Raw genomic sequence first — 21,692 nt, 5'->3', positions numbered from 1 at the left:
GTAGGAGATGTATTAATTTATTCATAGGTATGAAAATGACAGAATGGAATAATCCTGTGCCTTTAAAGTGTTAGTTGCACATCTTAGATTAGAACTATGTGTTGCATTAAATGTGCTGCTGTCACCAGCAATGGCAAGCGTTCATATAATTTTCTCCTCTGTAATACTTAGGGTGGCTTACTGGATACTTCTGTTGGCGAATGGAGAAATATAAAATGCCCTGTTCAGGTAAATTAGGAGGGAGATAGAAAGAAGTAAGAAAACCAGGAGTCTAAACAAACATACAGCAAAGCGAGGGCTTCAGACTGTCAGTATTTTATGGGAGGGATCTGGGCACATACTGGGAACTGTAGGTTTGCACAGTTAAAGTGGATTAAATCACTGTCGCCCTGGTACAGCAAATCCACTTTTAAGTGGCCTGGAAACACACTGAAAAGTGTGGCATGAACAAATGCTTAACAGTAAGGCATATAAACAGCCTGCTAGTGAATCAGGATGAACACTCATTGTTGCATAACCTGGCCATAAATAAATCTCAACAAATGCTCAACAAAGACCAGATATAATCTAACCTCTGTGTAAGTTTTGTGCAAGCAAATCAGGATGAATGCTCAATAAATGACTAGCTTATCTGGATAAGCCCTGTATAAAAAATCTGGGACACTAAGACAAGTGTGAACAAACCTGACTTGGTCCATTGCATTATAAAGTCCAGTTCTTCCCTCCACAAACTCTCCCTCCCTCCTCTGAAAGAAACAGAATTGCCAAACATCTCATGCAACAATACTAACATGCCTCCGGTGCTATCATGTATATGCAACACCATAAGTGAAATCTTCTACCTAAATTGAAAGTGGCCAAGTGATTGCTTGTAGATTGCTTGTTTCCCGCTTCCGTTTTCTCTAACGTTCTCTGCCCATTCTTTGCACCGAGTAGGATATGCAAAGTGCTGCTTCTTGCAAAACGTCCTGAACAGGAAGTGGGAAGCAAGGATGCCACCCAACTGAAACACGGCATTCCTGCTATGCTTTTGGCCAACCCTGCACTGCAGTACTGGGTTACCCAAAGGAGCACATATGAGTCAGTCTCTATTTCTCCTCTAGCTCACAGGGACCCCAGCCAATCTGCAGATATCACCATAGGTTTGTTAAATAAAAAATTGGTATACAGTCAGTGCTTTCCCCCGGAGGTACTCAATGATATGCAGTATTGGCACCTTTCTAGAAGATACCACTGGTTCCAGTCAACAAAAAGAAACACAACTGTAAACAACAACTAAAGACGGGTGTTTGCAGGCTTTTTCAATGGTGTTTCAAATATACGCAATTTCACTTAGACATGCGGTGTCTTGGAACGTAACCCACGGATAAATTGGGAGTTGCCTGTATACATCTTGGCAAAGTACCAGTTTCTATGCCACACCCTGCTCATCTATTGCAAGAAACATAATAGGTAGTTCTCAGGTTCAAGTTAAGGGACATTTACCATTTACTATGTATTGTGAATTCTAAAAAGATGGTAGTGCAAGCACTTGTTGCCTGCCTGTAGTGTTTGTGCATGCAATAAAGTTCTGCCATATTCCATTAAAAATGTCTGGTATAATCTTTGCTTTTTTAAAAAAAAGATTTTCTTGATTTACAAAAGTGTGTGCAATGTCTCTCTCTTGTATATTTTTTCCCATGTAACATTTTTACAAGTCAGTTTCATTTGTTGAGACAGTGGGAAGAAAAGGGAGAGAGAGGTGGAGGGGGGGGGGGAGATGAGTCGGGGTGGGGTCGGGTGGCGATGTTTCTATTTTACTTACTATATGTAGGGTTTGGTGCCAGTGCTGCATCATCTTTGCTTTTGAAGCTAGATGTCCTGTACCTGTGTCTTCCTTTATACAACTATTTCTTCCTGTTGTTGACCCAGCTTTGTAAAAGTATTTGCTTTTGGGCAACGCTTTGACACTGTTATATTCAGTTTCATGGTGTATTTTTTCACTTGCCATATAATATTAGAGCAGTAACATTTATAGCACTGGAATAAATAGACTTTGCTAGTATCAGATGCCTTGCAGCAGATTTCCTACAATGTTCCATTAATCTGAGGACAGCTATTGTTTCTGTTCTCTAGTGTTGCAAACATTATCCTTTAATTATATAAGATTCTGGCATAGGTTTGGTTTTTGGGGTTTTTTTTAAAGTGTCGTTTAAATTACCCTGCCAGATTTGACTTGATCATAAATTTAAAGTTTTGCAAAGCAGAATTTGGCAAACATCCAGGCTGATAGTTATTTCAGGATTTTTGTTTGTCTGTCTTGTTAGGTTCAGTGAACTAATACAGTATAAACATATAAGCATTTTTTAAATAGCTGGCAACGTAAGTGGCATTGTGACATCCCATGAGACCTGCCAATGTAAACCAATTAGAAATATATGCAAGCTAACTGTTAGGATATAAATGTAATAATAAATAAATAAACTATCTGTCCTCCAAGGAGCTCAAGGTGGCACAAGTGAGACTCCCCTTCCCCATTTTATCCTCACAACAACCCTGTAAAGAAGTAGGTTAGGCTGAAATATAGTGATTGGCTCAAGGTCTTCGGTCAGTTTTGTAAATGACTGGGGATTTAAACCCTGATAGTCCAGGTCCTTGTCCAACACACTAACCATATACAGTATACTACATCACTGGCGTGATGTTAAAGATCTCAGTATTTTTTATGATAATTTTTCCATAAGCTTTGATGACATGTTTTCTGTAAACTAGCCATGATATGTGCTGCTTGTTTTGATCTTTCTTTTTTATGTTGTAGTGTTTTGCTGCTTTTATTGTACTGTGTTTTGCTGGGTTGATGGGTATGTGATTCAGTTGTGAATTGCCTTGGAATTTAGAAAGTGATGGGTGGTCTATAAATATTTGCAGTAAAATAAAATGTGTGGTACAATCCTGCTTTGGATGTATCATTCAAACCATGGTTTGCTAATCTGGACATCAGGTAAAATGATGGCTTGACAAACTAGGAAGCGTTGTACAAAACCACGGAATGAGGAGAGTGTCATGTGGACACTATTACACAATATTGCATGCATGAGCAGCAAGATGAGTCCACAATAAACTGCTGTATGGATATATGGCCCCCTATGTCAGAATATGGGGAGATATGGCAACCTGTGGGGGGGTTATTTTGCACAAAAGCTCAACAACTTTGGGCAAAACTAAAAAAAAAATTGCTCCTCCCCAAAAAGCATGCATATTATGGAAGGATGCAGAGAACTTACAACACAGTACTATGCCTGCTTACTCTGACGTACATTCCTCTCTGTTCATGAGACTTACTCCTAGGTACACATGTTTAGGATTGCAGCCTTAGTCCCTATGCTACACCAGCTCTCGTTGCCAGCTTTTTTTAAAAGGGCAAAATTCCATCTTCACAGCCAGAAAAACAGCTTAACAGTGGACTGAAACTACAAGAAGAAACTAGATCTTCCAACCCTTTCCATCTATTGTCCAACTAACCTTAAAATACTTGTAAATGCTTTGGAAGGAACTGGTTGGACCACTTTCCTTTTCTGGAATACTAAATCCATTCATATTTTAATCAGCATTGTTGGCTAGTGGAATACTGTAAAGTACCGTAAACATTGCCCCTCTTCTGGAAATCTGAATCAACCCTCCTAAGCATAGATGAAAGCATCATATACTATAGTAAGCACCTCTGATTTGCTTTTAACTTTGGCCAGCTAAGGCTGTGTACCATACATTTAAAGCACCATACATTTTTGTGTACCATACATTTAAAGTGTACCATACATTTAAAGCACATTATTTCCCCTCAAGGATTCCAGGAACTGTAGTTTTTCCCTCACAGAGCTACAATTCCCAGCATCCTTAACAAACTATAGTTCCCAGGATTCTTGCAGCCTTTCTCAACTTGTGGGTCCCCAGATGTTGTTGAACTACAACTCGCATCACCCCTAGCTAGCAAGGCCAGAGCTCAGGGATGATGGGAGTTGTAGTCCAACAACATCAGGGGACCCACAGGTTGAGAACCACTGTGTTAATTTAGGGGAAGTCATGAGTGGCATTCAGTTGCCTTTACTTGGAGTAAATCCTTTGAAATTAGTGGACCTAATTTAGTGGTGTTAATTGATTTCAGCGGGTCTACTTTGAGTAAAAAAAAATAGTTGAAAACCTTCCCATGTGTTTTAACTGTATGGTGTGTGTGCAGCCTATGTCGCTGACGGACTCTGAAGCGCTTGCTGTTTGGGTTCATGCCCTGCTTGCAGATTTTCCCTAGCTCTCTCTTAAGTTTTTGAGCTCACCTAATCACTGCAGGATCGCCATTACGCTTTGACATGTTGAATTTTTGGCTTTGCCCTGCTGGTTCTTGGATCCTTGTGTTTTCTTTTTGTTGATTTTCAGATTGTTTATTTGAATTCTGTTCTTTTTTTACATATTTTTGTTCAAAGGTCATTGAAGTTGCTTGATAACTCTCAAGCGGCTATCACCTGGAACTAGTGATCTGTTAACTTTTAATTTGTCAATAATATCCAGAGGATAACTTCACTTTAATTTCCTGTGTAAACTCTCAACTTGTGGATGGCAAATAATGGTGGTAGGTTTCTTGGGTTGTGAGAAGGGACTGGAAGGTCTTCCCACTGAGTCTAGTTTTGCTGGATCCAAATTTGTAGCTCAACAACACAGGAAGAGGAACAGTTTGAAGATGAAAGTGAAATTTAAAAGTGTGTGTGTGTGTGTGTGTGTGTGTGTGTGTATATGATAGCAGGGGTGTAGCTACCAACTGTTTTACTTAAACAAATAATTAGCAAATTGTTTATCACATTGGGCCTTACTGCTATATAATTTTTTAAAAGGTAATTACTATACTACGGAAGTTTTCATTGACAGAAAATCAAAACAGTTTGTAATAAATGTTGCAAAAACTACACAAACAGCTCCATCTTGATTCTCCAAACCTGCTCCTAGCAGAGCAGGCTGCAGAATGCCTTAAAACATATCTTTCAACGTTTCTCCGATGAAATACAGGGACGCCCTAAGGAAAAGCAGGACATACCAGGATCAAATCAGAAACCGGGACAGCTTCTGTAAATCAGGGGTGTCCCTGGAAAATAGGGACACTTGGAGGGTCTGCCAGGGGTGCCAGCCACAAAATGGCTGCCATGGGGGCATGGCATAACAGAAAATGGCTGCCATGTTTAAAAGCACAGAAAGAGACACAACCACAAAATGGCATGGGCATGCCTATTATATTCACCTATCCTCTGTTTGGAAGGTAGGGTGGGTGATGAATAAAATGTGACTGTGTTTAAGGGATCATTGTTCAACACAGGAAAAGCCAGGAATTGAAGAGGAAAAGCCATCTCCTGTCCATTGCAGGTTTTTGGAGATATCTGCTGAGCATGATAGGAGGTACCAGTGGGTGTACTGGTGCCTAGCACTTCATTTCTTAATCACCCCAGACCATAGCTGTCAACTTTCAGATTTGAAAATAAGGGATTAGCAGCCTTGAAAATAAGGGATCAGCAGCCTCACCTGTCCTGGGGACAGTCTACGGGATATCTAACAATCCGGGATAGCAGCGGGAAACAGCACTGGAATAAGGGAATTTCCCACCAAAAAAGGGAAGGTTGACAGCTATGCCCCAGACTCCCATCCTGGGGTGAGGGCTTCAGGGGAACCAGAGAACATTATTAGAAATTTATGTGGTGGATCGACACTGAGTAAAGAGTGCTTGAAAGGGGTCCATCATGGACCTGGTTGAGGCACCACCAACTGCCTGAGGGCATTAACAGCATCTTGGAGAGGGATCTTAAATTAGGGAAATAGTGCAAGAGGAAAGGATAAATGTGATTTTTATTCTTTGGTTTGTTTTGTGTATAGCAGTACAGTATAGTCTGAGCCGTATTTTTCTGTTGCTTAGAAGGTAGTTCATCAGCAGCACTTGAAAACTGATGGCATTCTCTTTGCACGACAAAGAAAAGAGGGAGCAGAGAAATTCTGCTAGATGTGTTCCAAAATTATCTCTTTCCCAGTGTACTTTCATTAAATATAACTCTGTACTTCTTGACCCTCGCTGGCTTCTGAAATTATTCACTATGAAGGTCTGGTTCTTTTTGTGATGGAAAAGCACTGAAGTTTTTTGTATCCTGTGTTGAAAAGCCCCAGCTGTTATGGCTGGAAAATTAAATAAGCAAGAGCAAGACTATATTACATAATTATCCGGTAGTTCATACACTAACACTAAACTGTTGCATTAAAACTTTTATTGCCAAAGGAAAGTGATAGTTAAGCAGAAGTTTATGAAAGTTTGCACCTTTAGATACGGTACTGAAATTCTATGGAGGCTGTTGTAAGATGATAAACTGCTGTATAGATAAGGAAAGGTGAATAATGAATGTTTAACAAATAAACTACAGAAAACTGGCAGTAGAAATGTGTATGATTATTTTTTTGCAAAAAATGCACATTACATGTATTCTATGGAAAATGAATAATTCCCCTTAATTCTCTCTCTCTCTCTCTCTCTCTCTCTCTCTCTGTGTGTGTGTGTGTGTGTGAGAGAGAGAGAGAGAGAGAGAGAGAGAGAAATGAGTTCCAACAAGGAGACACCCAGGTCAGGAGAAAAGTTACAGGCAAGTTGCAACTTTTCTGCTCCTGTGTCATATATTAAATTGAACCAGTAATGACTCATCCAATCCTTGCTAATCCTCCCTACTGCAAGATAGGTGCATGTAGAAAATTAATGAATAATCTTTTAAATCTTTAGGGCATTTTTGTGTAAGATCAGTTATATAAAAACTCTTTTGGGTTAATATACCCTTGGTTATAATATATGACAAGTTTCAAAAAGTTCATATTGTACCAAAAGATTTAAATTAAAAATTGACTTTATTTTTTTAAAGGCCACCCACCTTTCAGGGGTTTTTTTTGTATGAAAAACCAAAATCACTATCATTATGTGTTAAAGAAATCCATGATGGGAGATGCCAGATGGTTCTTCTTGATGATTGATTTAGTAAGCCTATAATCATCTATTTTTTCTCCATTTTGAAAGATCCTAAGAAGAGATTTCATACATACAACTGTCAGCTGGTAGGGGGAGGGCCCCTGAGTGGCCAAAACCAAGCATACAAAAAGATCAAAGGAAGGATGATTAATCACATGACTTTCCTGTTAATTTTTTTTAAAGTAAACATTCAAAAGTCTGGCACAGTTTCCATTGCTAAGAACAAGATGATCCTAAGAGTGTTCAGCAATAAACACCATTGCTACTGAACAATTATATGCTTTCAATTCAATTTTTAAGTACTCTTACAGCCATGTTCTACATATTGTTACAGCTCTGGGGTTACAGAGTTTGGGGGTGCAAAGGCACTCATAAGTGGTAGAATTAATGAATGGTATGATTTAGATAATATTTGCAGTATTGAAGGGAAGATACCAGGGCCTCACCTGGGATGGAAGTTGTTAAGAAGGACAAAGGGTACGGGAAGCAAGCTACTAATTAGCACATCATGATTTGCATATTATGTTTGTGCTTGTAGCTGAAATCTTACATGAGCTTGAAATCCCTTTCCAGTTCCTCTGCAACTTGTTTTCTTAATACCTTGTGAGGTCAAGTGGTTCTCTTCTGTCCATTTACCATTGGTCTGGTCCCAAACCTGGAATAAGAATTAGTACTGCCAACTGAACTTCCTCCTCTTGCTTTCTCTTAAGGCACTTTGCATATATTATGGGAGCCAAATGCCTGTCCAATTACCAGCTTCCTGACATGTGCATGTTAGTTGCTGTTTATTTTATTGCATTTATATCTTACCTTTCTTCCAAGGAACTCAAGGAAGCATAGAGTGGAAACTGTTGGCTCTTAAAATCAAAAAGTTGGCAGAACACCTTTTAAAGTGATCCCAAATGAGAACGAAAAGGAACACAACTTTGGCAAGGGAAGGCAAGCAGACAATAAGGAATTCAAAAAAGGGCTCAGAGAACATATGGATGAAAACATTACGACCAACAATAACAATCCTTTACAGCGGTATCTCGGGTTACATATGCTTCAGGTTACAGACTCCGCTAACCCAGAAACAGTACCTCGGGTTAAGAACTTTGCTTCAGGATGAGAACAGAAATCGTGCTCCGGCATCGCGGCTAAAGTGGTGCTTCAGGTTAAGAACAGTTTCAGGTTAAGAACGGACCTCTGGAACAAATTAAGTACTTAACCCGAGGTACCACTGTATTAGTAGGAGCCCAGCAGCAGAGGCAGTTGGATGGCAGTAGAATTAAAAGTGTGCTAAAGGAAGAAAAGGAGATTGCAGAGAAATGGAATTATTTGCATTTGTTTTCATTGTGGAAAACAGGGCAGAAGCCTGTGCCTGAACTGATGTATCTGGAAGGAAATCTGAAAGACTTAGGCAAATAGTGGTGATGAGAGATGCCTTATTGATAACTCAAAACTAACAATTCACCAGTTCTAGATGGTATCTACCCAACAGTTCTTAAATAACGCAGATGTAAAATTTTCGATCTTCTAACCAAGATATATATAACTTGTTCCTGAGATTGACATCCATACTTGAATATTAGAAAGTGGTCAATATAACACAAATTCTTCAAGAGAGATCTGGGAGAGGGGTGGGAATTCAGGAAATCACAGGCTACTTACATTAACAAGTGTTCTGGGGAAACTGGTTGGAACCATGATTAAATATATAAATTGCCAAGCATATAGAAGAACAAGTATTGCCGAAGAACAGTGGAACGTCCCTGTGTTCATGTCCTTGTGGGTTTTCAGCAGGGATCTAGTTTGCCTCCATGATAACAGGAGGACTAGATAGGCTGACCCAATAGGGTTCTTCTTAGGTTCTTATGCATATGATAATCCCCTCTCCAGTTTGTCCTCACACAAACCCTTTGGGTTAGGGTAAGGCTGAGGGATGGTGACAGGCACAAGGTCACCAGCAAGCTTGATGGCTGAGTGTGAATTTGAACCTGGGCTTCTGCAGCCCTGGTGCGACATTGTAACTACTGCATGGCTTGTGTGTCTTCTTGGAGGTTTGCCTTGATCTGTCATTGCCACTGAAGGTCCAGGTGGCTTTGGTGGCTAGAAACATCTTCTACTAGCTACCGGTTGATCAGCTACAGCTGTTCCTGGGCAGGGATAATTTCCTGCAGTGATTGATGTGCTGGTAATCTGAATTGATTAATGAGACAGTTCGATTACTATGAATATTATGGCAAAGAGGGTCCAGGGGCCACAACTTGTGCAGAATGCAGCTACTCGGTTACTGAGTGGATTCAATTATCAAGACAGTCCTGAAAGTGCTGCATTGGCTGCCAGTTTTCCACTAGGTGTTTGTGATGGCTTATAAAGCTAGAAATAGCTTGCATCTATAGATACTTTGAGACCTTCTTCCATACCAACCAGCCTCTTGAGTTAAGATAATGAGGAAGGCTTGTTAGTGACTCCATATGGGAATGGCATCTGTTGTGCAGTAACCAGTGAAAGGGTCTTCTCTGCCATGGTACCCCAATTGTAGAATACCACCCTATTCCAACTGGTTTGACATCTACACTGCTGGGCACTCTGTATTTGGTTTTCTGTGGATTTGTTATTTGCTATCCTAGTTTCTGTAATTTCTGCCCTGTGTGCATTTGTATTGTGGCAATACACACACACACACACACACACACACACACGGGTGTGTGTTTCATTGTGCCCCACCCCGAGATATTTGGGGAGAAGGGTGTGTTAGAAACACAAATGGATTGCTTGTAATTGACCAGTAAGGGTCAATTTAAGAAATCTCTGATCAGTCTCTTTTCTTCAATGATTTGTCTTCAGATTTTTCCTAGAGAGTTGCTGCCATGGTTAAAATGACATGCAGTGTATTCCGAGTCTTCTTGAACCTTAACAGTTTCAGATGTTGAGCAAGTCATATGTGCTAGATACCCACATGCCATCAAGCTGAAATGGAATGAGTGAACAATATAGCTTTTGTTATCAAAGTGCCAACAACCCTAAATCTGCATGCAGTTATAAAACAATTGGATGAGGACGGTGTGTGCAGTCCATAACTAGATGTGATCGTGCTGAGCTCTTGCATTTCAGAAGTGAAAGAACAAGCCTTTGAGAAATATAATTTACATTGGGAAAGGCTAGGGGATTGCCTTTCCCACACATTTCGGACAACATGTCTTCACAGAATCATAGAACTGTAGAGATGGAAGTGACCATGAAGGCCATCTACTCTGCTCTCCTGCATTGCAGGAATCGTTTGACCAAATGTGGAGCTCGAACCCACAACCCTGAGATTAAGAGGCTACAGGCATGCCTGTATCTTTGGGGTGACACTGCTTCTTTACCAAATAGCTGTATGTTGAAATCTGAAATTGTATTTACCCCTTTTGCTACCTGTTTGGGAAAGTGTGCTGTAGTGATCACTGGGGTTGAAAGCTCATTTCTTTGCCCATCGAATGGTGGCTGGGCTGGCAAATTGCTCTCTCTGAGAGGTAAACTACATGTCGTGGAGTTAGGCGGTGCCGAATTTGTATAAAGTGGGGGCATTGTTTCTGTGGCTGGGTCCCTGGAATTATCCGATGTATTCCAGTAATCCGAACTGAGCCTCATTATTCTGTGAAACGTGGGGCTGCGGACAGGGGACGGATGAGATTCGTCACTTGCATAGGCGTCCCGACCGGCGGGCACAAAGCAGCAGGCGATCGAAAGGACGGAGACCTTCACCTCCTCTGACCTCCGAGGAACTCGATTGTAGTTTTTATTGTCAATCAGTCGATGACGGCACAAACGAAATCCCGCCCCTCGAGCTTTATCTCGGACCGCGCGCCTGTCATCTCACACCTCAGCTCTCTTCGGCGCGGGGTTGCGCCACCCCTTTGGGAAAGGAATAAAAAGGCGGGACTTGTTGCATTCCCCGCCCTCCCGGAGAGCGTCTATTGGCGTCGTAGATGGCTGCGGCGTCGCGATTGGTTTTGCTTGTCGAGCCACTCAGAAATCGGATTCGCTGGGCGGTGCGGGCATCTGCCGTGCTCTGTGCCCCCCTCCGCGTCAAGGCAGCCAGCTAGTCAGTCTTTCTTTCTCCTTCCTGCACTTTTGATGGTCCTCCAAAGCGAGTAGCGTTTTGAGCGGCGAAGCGGGGCATCGCTCCCGCGAGGGGTGAGCGGCGTCGGAGAGGCGCTTGAGGGTGGACGACGGGTGAGCCTGGGCAGCGGGCGCTCGCTCGCGCTGAGGGAACTTTTGGTTTCCCCTCTTTCTTTCTTTCTTTCCTTCCTTTCTTCCCTTGTCCCCCGCCCCCGCCACGAAAAGAGGAAAGGAAAGAATTTGAACGTCGACTGGTTCTTTTTCCGTTGGAAAAAGGAGCGTTGGAGCGGTTGGAAGGAGCGGGCAGTTCAGTTAACGGCTCGTCGGCATGGAGTGCGGGGGGCTTCCTTTCTCCTCGCCAGGTCGCAGGTTTGAACCACTCCCCCTCCTCCTCGAGGCAGACCCCCGAACGCCCTCTTCTCCTCCTCTCCTTCCCCCTTTCTTTTTTTGGGAAAGGCGAGCAGGAGCGGGAGAGAGGAGCGCGAGGGAGCCGGCCGCCGCCCTCTGGTCTCGACCTGAGGGGACAACGGGGGAAGCGCCGGCAACGGAGTGGGCGGCGGCGGGTCGCTGTGAGAAACGAGGGGGAGGCCGCTTGGCATCTGGAGCCCCTCGATCTTGCTCGGGACTGTGGGAGGCGGCGGGTATCCGTCCCGTGGCGGGGCGCGACGCCCGCTGGCTGCGGTCAAGGGGGGGGGGTGTCGGCTGGGGATAGTTGGCTCTTCGCGCCTCCAGGGCTGTCCTCGGAGCTCTGCCTGCAATCCGCTCCTTTAATGACTCGAGAGGGAGCCCTATTAATATCAACGGGGCTGATCTCCGCGTAAACAAGCCGAGGATGGCGGGGCATGCCAGGGTCAACGTGCAGCTCCGCCGCCGCCGCCTCCTTTTGCCCTGCACATTCCAGAGGGTGTTAGCTGTGCTCGAGCGAGAACAAAAAGGATTCTCGTGGCGCCTTGGAAGGCTGCCGGATAAAGTGGGGCTTTAGACCACGAGCACTTTGCGCCGAAACACACCCTTTAAGGTGCCAGCCACAATACAGTACTCTTTTGTTGCTGTTGTTGCTGCTGCTGTCTTTTTTTGGCCGTTTCCACGCAGAGGCAACTAGGGGGGAAAAACCAGTGTCCTCAGAACTTCCAGAGCGGGTGGCTGAGTTAGTCTGTTGCAGCAAGAAACAATAACCCCAAACCCGACAGTCTTGTGGCACTTTGAAGACGGGCACATTTATTGTAGAATAAGCTTTTGCGGAAGAGAGCCCACTTCCTCTACTGCTTGAAGGGTTATCCTTAGCTGGCATGTCTAAATGGGGTTGCAGAAGAAGAAGGGTGTGAAGAAGGGTGTGAAGAAGGTAGATTTACAGTGCTTTGCCCTCACAGAATCCATGCAGCCCCAAAGTAATGAGGTGGGTGTAGATTTGGTTGATGGTATCTTTGGTTATTAAGGAAAAAAATGAAAGAGTTTTAGTATATAGGCAGTGAAAGCTAGCTGGCACTGAGGACATCTTCATTCGAAAGTTAAATTGTCTGCAACTTGCTGTTTTGCCAAGGAGGCCTAACAAAAACTGTGGAAATAACCACAAGGGTATTTTTCAAAGGCCAATTATTAATAAAGTGGATAACTGTATATGCATGCTGTAGAAATACGTTCTATCTACCTCGTAATGGGACAGCATTCAGTAACAGTAAGACACAAGTTGCACTGCTGCCATACCATCTATTTCATCACCATTAACAGACATTCTTGCTCTGACTGCCCCTATAGTTTTCATTAATATATTTGCTTTCATCTTATTTTGCTTTTAGGGGTCACTGCCATGCATCTCAAAATCTTGCTATAAAAAGGAAAGTGTTTCTTTCCTGTCAGAACTTGACTTCTCAAATACTATTGGAAATTGTGCTCAAGAACTCTTATTTTTATTTAAGTACTTAAAACTTTACATGCTTTTTGAAGATCATAACTTAAAATCTGATGTTGCTGTCTTCTGATTAGATAGGCTACCTTCCTGTAATCCTTTTATTACATTTAAATCTGCTTAAGTCTGTTGTGATTGAAGGTAGCTGCGGAGTTGAGATCATTTGTCTCAGTAGATTTTTTTTCAATCTGCTTAACAGGTTCAGGCACATATTTAGTGTTGCAATTTTTAAACCTCTAACACAAACCTTTAAACCTCTGATGCAGAAATTAGTGTGTTTTTGTGTCTCCTTGTGCAATCTTGAAAATATGAATGCTTGCCCTGTAAATGCATTGTAGGGAATTTACACATCAAAAATGTTAACATCAAAAATGTTAATTGTAGGGAATTTACACATCAAAAATGTTAATTGTTAATGCAGGCATGGGGATTTCTGCATTAAAATTTATATTGACTATGCAGATGAAATATATTTTGACACTCATTAAAAGGGTAGAGTGGACAGACAGAATATAGTTATTTTAATGGCTGCTTATTTTGGCACCCAAACTGCATATTCACTTGACATGCAGTCCAGACACACACAGAAAATGAAACAGCATTTATGGAGTACATTTCATTGAAGTAGATTTCACTATGATGTTGGCTATTTGCCTACTAGAAACTGATCATGGTAGCACTCTTATATACAAGGGGTTACTATAAATGGACCCTTTGAAATTATTATTTTTTTCAAAGCCAGTGCAGTATTCCTTACAGAGAATAAGTTTATATAGAATAAGCTTGACTATATTTTACAGTTACATGGGTAGTTCCTGCTTATCTGTTGCCTCTGGTACATATATTCCCACTGTGGAGTGGAGGAATTACTAATTACATTTTCATTCCACCTTTTTTTCCAAAGAGCTTGGGAGTGATGTGCATCAGGGATTGCCAGCATGGTGCCCACAGGCACCAATATGCCTATCCATCAGTGTCCCCCAGTATACATAGTTCTCCCTCTCCCATTTTGTCCACCATGTTCAGTGGGAGAGAATTATTTCTTGAAGCTTTGTAGATGAGCCATCGTTTAAAGCTGGGTCTCCCTGTCCTTACCATGGCACCCACATTATTGTAGCATGCAATTTAAAAATAATAATAAACAACACTTGAGAGAATGCCCTCAGAGTCTTTTGGAATGGAATGCCTTTACAGTCCTCATAGTAACCAAGTATGTTTTTAAAGATCATGGCACAATGTAAGGTAGGTCATATGAGACATTCCAGGGAATAAATATCCCCCAATCCTGATGTAATTACCATATTTGAATACTAAATTAAAACCTTTTTTTTAAGTGGCAAAAGGACCTATAGAGTCTCTGATTGCCACCAGCTGCAAAGTCAAAAGCACCAAAACTACTCTAGAATCAAAATATTGTATAGATGCATCTACAAATGTGCCCATAGTATCACTGGAAACTCCAGCACCACCACCCATCATCACATAATTGCACAGATGTAATGCCCAACATTAGTAGCACCCATCAGCATAGGGTACTTGTTGTACAAATGCTATCATAATAGTGCCTTGCCAAGTCCACTTGGTCCCATGCACAGCGCACAAGCATACTGTCTGGAAGTGTCCAGATTGCCTCCCTTGTCAGAAGCCACCATGGTTTAATGGGCAGGTGGGCAGCAACTGACCTTTGTCGTTACCAAGTCCTAGAAATTTAATAAATAACAATAACAACAACAACTGACATTTGTAGTCACCAAGCTTTCTGAGTCATTCGCTCAAACGGGTTGAAATTGTCAAATGGAGCCAGCAACAGGAAAAGGTTGCAGCAGCTATAAACAACACCTTTGCCATGGAAAAAGCCACAGCCAGTGAGAAGGAATGAGCGCTTAACTGCAAGAGATAGCTAGATATATAGCTAGATATATGTGGGTAGGTGGATATATGAAAGCTATAGTTCCCTTTCAGAATTCTTTTGTGGGACCACTGATCACAAACAATGTTGAGACCATTGCATATGAAAAATCATTTGAAGTGTATTCATTTGGAAGGAATAGTATTTTATTTCTTAAATTGTTTTTTTAAACTTTTTTCCTGACTGTATGGCTTGGCAGGGGAAAGTATGAGAAGAAATTCATAGGCTTTTGTATTGTGTATGGCACACTTTCACTTGCTTTCCAGAACTGTAGCCCTATGGTTTTGTTGTACTAAAAGAAATAATTTTCTGTATACAGTACTTATTTGAAAGTAATCCCATGAAACCCAGTAGGGTTTAGTCCTGAGTAGAACTGCATAGGACTAGAAATTCTGTCTCCGGCTCCACCCACCACTATCCCCGCCAACAGATTTTCCTAAAGGAATGTTGCTTTTAACAGAAAAAAATTGCCCACACCTGTGAAACACCATCAAGGGCTGGTGCTAGAGAAGAATCCCTAGGGAGCTTAGCATCCCTCTTAAAATTTTTGTTCCCCTACCAGTGTGTCCCTGTTCCGCCTTCTCTTTTCCCTCTATCTCTTGTCTGTCCCCAGCAGCCTCTTCCAGAGCAAGGATGTTGCTACTGTAGTGGTTATTTTGATTCTTCTAGTTGGTTTAGAATTTGAGAGTGATCCTATCTTTGCCCAATAGGCATAATGCAGTCCTGTAATCTCTTTATTCACTGTAGTATGTGAAGACAGTTCTTAATGCATCCCCAAAACCTCTTAGTGTCCTATGTATTTCACTGGAGTGTGTTTAAATAGTTTGTATTGTTTATTGCTGCAAACTTTATGATGCCACAAAAGAGACCCAAGTTAAACAATATTTGTACAACTCTTGCAACTCTTACTATAGCTGATCTTGAAATAGCTACTGTCCTACTGTTTCTGTTCTCTGTTCTCCAGAGTTACCTTCCTACTGACACCAGCTCACGGAGGATGGGGCCTGCTATCATTTTACTGCTTGTAAAACTAACAATATACGTTAAAGCGGTGACTTTGGCTGTATTTATACAAATTATTTTGTTTGTTCTGAACACAGTTTAATTTCTTTTATTGGTCCTGAAAGTTGACTCTTTAAAAGAAACATTTGACAATGGCGTATATAATATATGTGGTTTATTTTCCTTCTCTGTGTTTTTGTGGATTAAAACAAAATAAAATTGCTTTCAGGAAGACTCACCAGGGAGGTTTAAATACCGCACAGGAGAACTTCGCAAGGTTGCTTTTGGAAAACAGACCATAATGTTGCTGTAATTAGTTTGCTTGGCTCTACATTCATACCTAGGGTTGAAGTGACTTCAGGTTGAGCGTTTTCGGGTTGTGCTTTGCGGTGACCCGGAAGTAACGGAGCGCGTTACTTCCGGGTTTCGCCGCTTGTGCATGCGCAGATGCTCAAAATGACGTCACACGCATGCACGGAAGCGGCGAATCGTGACCCACAGACGTGGGTTGCGTTCGCTTCAGGATGTGAACAGGGCTCCGGAACGGATCCTGTTCGCATCCAGAAGTTCTACTGTATATTGCAGTCTTCAGTCATGCTTTGATCCTGCATTGAATTCTTCATGAAAAGAACACACAGGTTTTGCTAATTCAGTATAGTCTTAAATACACAACCAGAATATTACATGCAAGTTTTTTGCTCTATATTTATTATCTTAAAGCTTTAATCGGCTATCGTATTTAGTATTTTACATGCATGCCACAAATAATCCTTTAGTTATCAGTGACATTTTTTTTCTATGTAAGACTCAAAATGATGTCATTTTTGGAGTTTGTATTCAAGAATTTTATTATGCATAGATCTCAAAATTACTACTGGGAAGAACAGAATTAAAGGAACAAACTTTAAATATTATAATTAAATTAACACTAAAGTCAGTTGTCAAACATTTGCTCTGCTAGAAGTAATCTACATTCAGTTCAAAGCAGAAATGTAAATAAAACTATATAAACATTATAAAGCTGTGTAAGAACATTTAATCTCTGTAGTGCATTGCAGCACATTTTATTGATATTTTAAATATTTAATGTGGACAAAAACAGATTTGACATACATGATTCTGGTACCATATATTTGTGAGCTTTTGCTTTCACATGATATTGTATTCCTGGTGGCTCAGTTAAATGCTAGGGTTTGCTTTGCCAATTACATTTGCATAGTTGTTTCTGTACTACTTCTCTTAAGTATGTACTAGTAAGGTCTTGTACAAACATACACGTATGCGTGAAGGTTTCCTCAATGATGCCAAACTGCACTGTGAACCATGTGTATATATTAATGTAATGTTCGCTGGTGTTGGTGTACTATCCATGACTCATTTTAAAATTGTGGACGAAGAGCAGATGTAATAACGATTTCCTTAAGTTCTTGTAATGCATTATAGCTTTCAAAAGCATGTGATGCATATTTTCATTATTTTTCTGTAGGAGGCTAATGTTTAATACCCTATTTAAAATTAAGTGTTTCTTTAAAAGTGCCTATGTTGATGCATTTCTATTTGTGGAGGACTAGACCAATCCTATTTTCCCCTCCTGTAGCTGTTGAAGCTTAAGTTGGAGTGCATCCTGTGTGGTTGACCTGAGAGAAACTACTCTGCCTGATTACCTTTAAAAGCCAGAAGCAAGCTTGTTGCATTTCCTAGCTGGCATAGGGCTGTGTTGCAGAAACCTTGAGTATGGCACAAGCTGACTGCCCTGTCATTTCTTTCCACTTCTTTGCACGGCATTCCTGTGTTCTGTATAAGGATTTCCCTCCTGTGTTGAAATAGAAGCACTGATAGCACTAGGACCAATCAGGGCCGGATTTAGGTTTGATGAGGCCCTAAGCTACTGAAGGTAATGGGGCCTATATGTCCAGCTGTCCTTTGTCAACAACAAATTGTCACTGTTTTTTGTGTTGAATATATGCTATATGGTAATTTATGGACCTAGTAGGTAACTAAGGCCATTTGCTCATAACAGAATATGTATTTTATCAAAGTAATTGTTGGACTGAAATACAATTGGAAATGTACATCCAGGTTGTTTTTTCCTTTAAATTTTCTTGGGCCCCCCAAGAGAGTGGGGCCCTAAGCTATAGCTTGTTTAGCTTATACGTAAATCCAGCACTGGGACCAATCGTGAGTGCATGGAAAAATGAGGTATTTGGCCTTATAAATCCTGAGCTCAGTTCTGTTCTGTTATTTCTTCATGACAAGTTTGTAAATGACTGACAAACGTATGATGAATGTTATTGTCTTGCAAAAGACCAAGTAGAGAATATTTTCATTTTACTTTCAGGTTCACAAATGATGAAAGTTACAATCCGGTACACGTGTATGTAAACCCCATTTAACTCAGTAGGTCTTTTGAGTTGACATGTATAGGATTGCGTTGGAGCACAGCTACATTTGGCCAAGTAGGTTACTAAGACTTTTTCTGGGTGAATAAGTTGTGAATCTGGATGGTTCAATTTACTTCTAATATCTCTCATGGATAATTTGCTTTTCCTAAGCCATGCTACTCACAAAATATAGTTCTGATCTTTGCCTAATTGTCTAATGGAGCTTCAGAGTCCATTAGGAATACAGATAGTTATAGTCATAAGTGAAAATTGAATCAAGAGAACCTTTCAAACTAGATGTATGAGGGGAAATAGGCTTGATAATTCTTGAAAATGTATGCTGTAAATCGTACAAAATGACAGGGTGCTGACCACACCCAACTTCTGCTTTTTTGTTCTTGAATCAGCATTCTTAGGAGCTGTTTTATAAACAAGCCTTTTGTATGCCTCTGAAATGTGGTAACATTTAGATTATAAGGCTATTTTGCAAGCATATGAAGCAGTTGGCTTTCATATGTTTTCTTTGACTGTTCGTCACTATTTTAATGACAATAAAATGATAATTCTTGTGTTCTGTGATGTGCAGTGTTTGTGAGAGGACTAGAGTATTAAATCAGGGTGGAGTTGGAATAGGTTTTCTGAAACTGTTACAAGTTTGCTCATAGTTCAAGAATGTATGTGGTAAGATTCAAATCTCCGAAAAATGTCTCTTCAGTTTTGTGTTGCACCCTTTGAAAATTATCAGTTTTTCCTTTTTATACTAGTCATATCGTTTTTCTTACAATATTCAACAGTTGGTGAGAATCTTTACATAATTTCATAGTAATATTTAATATGTAAAACAGTGCTTCAAGATGAAGGTGAAAAGCTTTTCTCCCCTGCAGTATTTACTTTCCTTATTACATTTAGCAAACTTCTAACCTAGTTAGGAGAATTATTGCCTATTTGCTGGCCAGTTTGAAACAATAGAACTGTTTTGGGAACTAAGCAGAGGTTATATGTCTCTTTCTTTTCCTTAAACCCTCCTTTTTCCACTGTTGCACCTCATTATCACCTATGTAGTCTTGTGTAAGACTGTTGGTGATTTACTCCTCTCAAGAATCATGGAAGACTGCAAGTGGTCTTAAATTTTCAAAATAAACTTTACTATAAAGATTCAAATGACTGAAGCATCCACGCAGCGCTTAAACTATAGAACTTGCTGCTACAGGAGGCAGTGATGGCCACCAACCTAGATAGCTTTAAAAGAGTGTTGAACAGGTTCATGGAGAAGACCATCAATGGCTTCTAGCCATGATGGCTATGCTATGCCTCCACAGCTTGAGGTTTCCAAATACCAGGTACTGGAGACTGCAGGAGGGAAGAATACTCTTGTGCTCAGACTCTGCTTGAAAATTCCCCTTAGGCATCTGGTTGGCAAGTGTGAAAACAGGATGCTGGACTAGATGGAATCTTTGGAAATAATTTCCAAGTGTATAAAGATGTCTGGAATAAACTCTGGGAGCATAAAAGCAGTAGTCTCAGTAGGCTAAGGCTCCTGTCATCTTGTTGTTTTTGAATAATAAATGGGTGGTAATTATTACTCTACCATATTAACACAGAATAAATCTATAGTCAGCTGTGACAAGTAAACAGATTAACTGTCTACCAGCATATACAGCATAAAGTTGTTTGATATAGGTTTAGGGAGATAAAATAAGGTATCACATATCACTATGGTTTTTAAATTTAAAAAGTTGACCTTTTCATTAAAAACATCACTTGGTTTCAAACTGCATGTAGTAGTCTGACTTGAAGCAACTAAAACCATGCTGTTTTGTAGCTTCCTGCTGTTGGCACTGAATGGATGTTTGCTTCTGCATTGTATGAACTTCATTTTAATTGTGGATTGTTCATAAATAATTCATCTGATAAAATTAATAGTGCAATTTAACATTATAATGAAAGACAAGGCCTTTCACTTTATCTTGTTATATGTCTTGCATCGGTACCAAATTAATGTAACATTATTTCAAATAAGTAAGTATTTTTTTAAAAAATATGTATCTCAGATAAATTTCAGTGGAGTTATATTGGAGAGTCTCAGCTTGATCTTTCATCAATATTTGTTAATCTGTTAACATTTGTTACAGTTTCTACAATTAAGCAAACCAAACTTCTTTGATATAGAATAATCAGTTTGCTATTGTTAGCATTTCTGAGGAACCAAGAATGTCTGCCTTCAAATTTGGTTGGCTTGTCTTCAGTTTCACAGCAGAGCCTATAGAGTGCTGTGGAACTATTTTTTGTGTATGTCTACTTTATATATTTCAAAAACAGTGCAATGGAGAGGATTTGATTTGGCTTGACTTTATAAGGAAGGATAAATGTGGAAAAGAAAAGTATTTTGGCTGACACACAGCTGTTACAATTGTAAATTGATAGATGACAAATCATATAATATAAATGAACATGCAAATGATTTTCTTCAGCATGATTCCATGCATGAGATTATATATATCATTATTTAACATGGTGCTGCATTGGTCTAGTTTAAATAAATAATAGGAAAAGCTATGGAGTAATTCAGAAAAAATAGTACCATAAATACACTAAAACCTGAGTATTGCCAAGCATATCAGCAGGGATAAGCAATTTCCTGTTCACATTCAGGACTTCCTATGGAGGTACAGTCTGCGTGACTACCTAATAACATGTACATGAAAATTGATTAGTTCTATTTTTCTCTCCTAATTGCTATAGATCTGAACTTGTGAAATTGACCAAAAGTAGTATGTTGACATCACAATTGCACAACAAAAGCATTCTGCTTTAAATAATACTCTGTTATTTTCTTGAAAAGGTCTTGGTTGGATGACTCATACTCTTTATAAACCACATTATAATGAGCTACTTGGAGAGACACATTTTCTCTTTCCTTCATCTTTTGACAAAGGGATGTGCATTATGGCTTTTTAAGTTGCTTTGAGCCTTTGTAACTATATACCAGAAGAAGAGTAGGGAATGTATAGAACATTCCAAGAAGCTACTAGATAAGGTTGAAATAGTTTCAGTTCTCATATTTATTAAACACAGTTTTCCATAATAGAAAAAGCATTCTAAAGAGTATTTAGTGTTCCTGAATGAGTCACATTTCTCTGCAGTTATAAATATACTCCAGACAAGAGTTCTTGGTTTCTTGTGCTTTCCTGAACAACTCAGAGCTAATGCATCTTAGGCTTCTGGAAATACATGCTGTCATTTCTCTTTCCCCCCCCCCTCCCTCCCCCGACTCTGCAACTAGAATAATTTGAACAAATGGATACCGATTAATTAGGTACTTTTGTTGTTGCTATTTGGTGCTACGAATTTTATATTTTTCATGAACTGGGGTTGGGACTTATGGAAAAAGTT

The 21,692-nt window shown here is 40.3% G+C and overlaps 1 protein-coding gene and 1 long non-coding RNA gene across 15 annotated transcripts in view; one reads left to right on the top strand and one right to left on the bottom strand.

The window, feature by feature from the left end:
- Positions 1 to 21,692, top strand: part of HYCC1 (hyccin PI4KA lipid kinase complex subunit 1) — a 45,053-nt gene that overhangs the window by 97 nt on the left and 23,264 nt on the right. For 8 of the 14 annotated variants that reach the window (XR_013978036.1, XR_013978037.1, XR_013978038.1 and 5 more), the window contains exon 1: positions 11,076 to 11,215. The exons of 1 other annotated variant lie outside the window; for it this stretch is intronic. The gene's annotated coding sequence lies outside the window, so the exon portion shown is untranslated. Of the gene's footprint in view, positions 1 to 10,945; positions 11,216 to 11,316; positions 11,471 to 11,812; positions 12,498 to 18,274; positions 18,375 to 21,692 lie in introns of those variants that run through there. 5 more of the 14 variants (XM_080974889.1, XM_080974888.1, XM_080974887.1 and 2 more) reach the window with 5 other exon arrangements.
- Positions 1,790 to 10,175, bottom strand: LOC308459558. The gene is made up of 3 exons (XR_013978140.1): positions 6,918 to 10,175; positions 5,060 to 6,180; positions 1,790 to 2,535 (listed from the first exon to the last, which is right to left on the bottom strand). It is a non-coding gene; the product is annotated as an uncharacterized lncRNA (long non-coding RNA).

Source organism: Podarcis pityusensis, assembly GCF_964106645.2.
Source record: "Podarcis pityusensis genome assembly, chromosome: 12".
Taxonomy (NCBI): domain Eukaryota; kingdom Metazoa; phylum Chordata; class Lepidosauria; order Squamata; family Lacertidae; genus Podarcis; species Podarcis pityusensis.
This window is presented reverse-complemented; position numbering and strand designations above follow the sequence as displayed.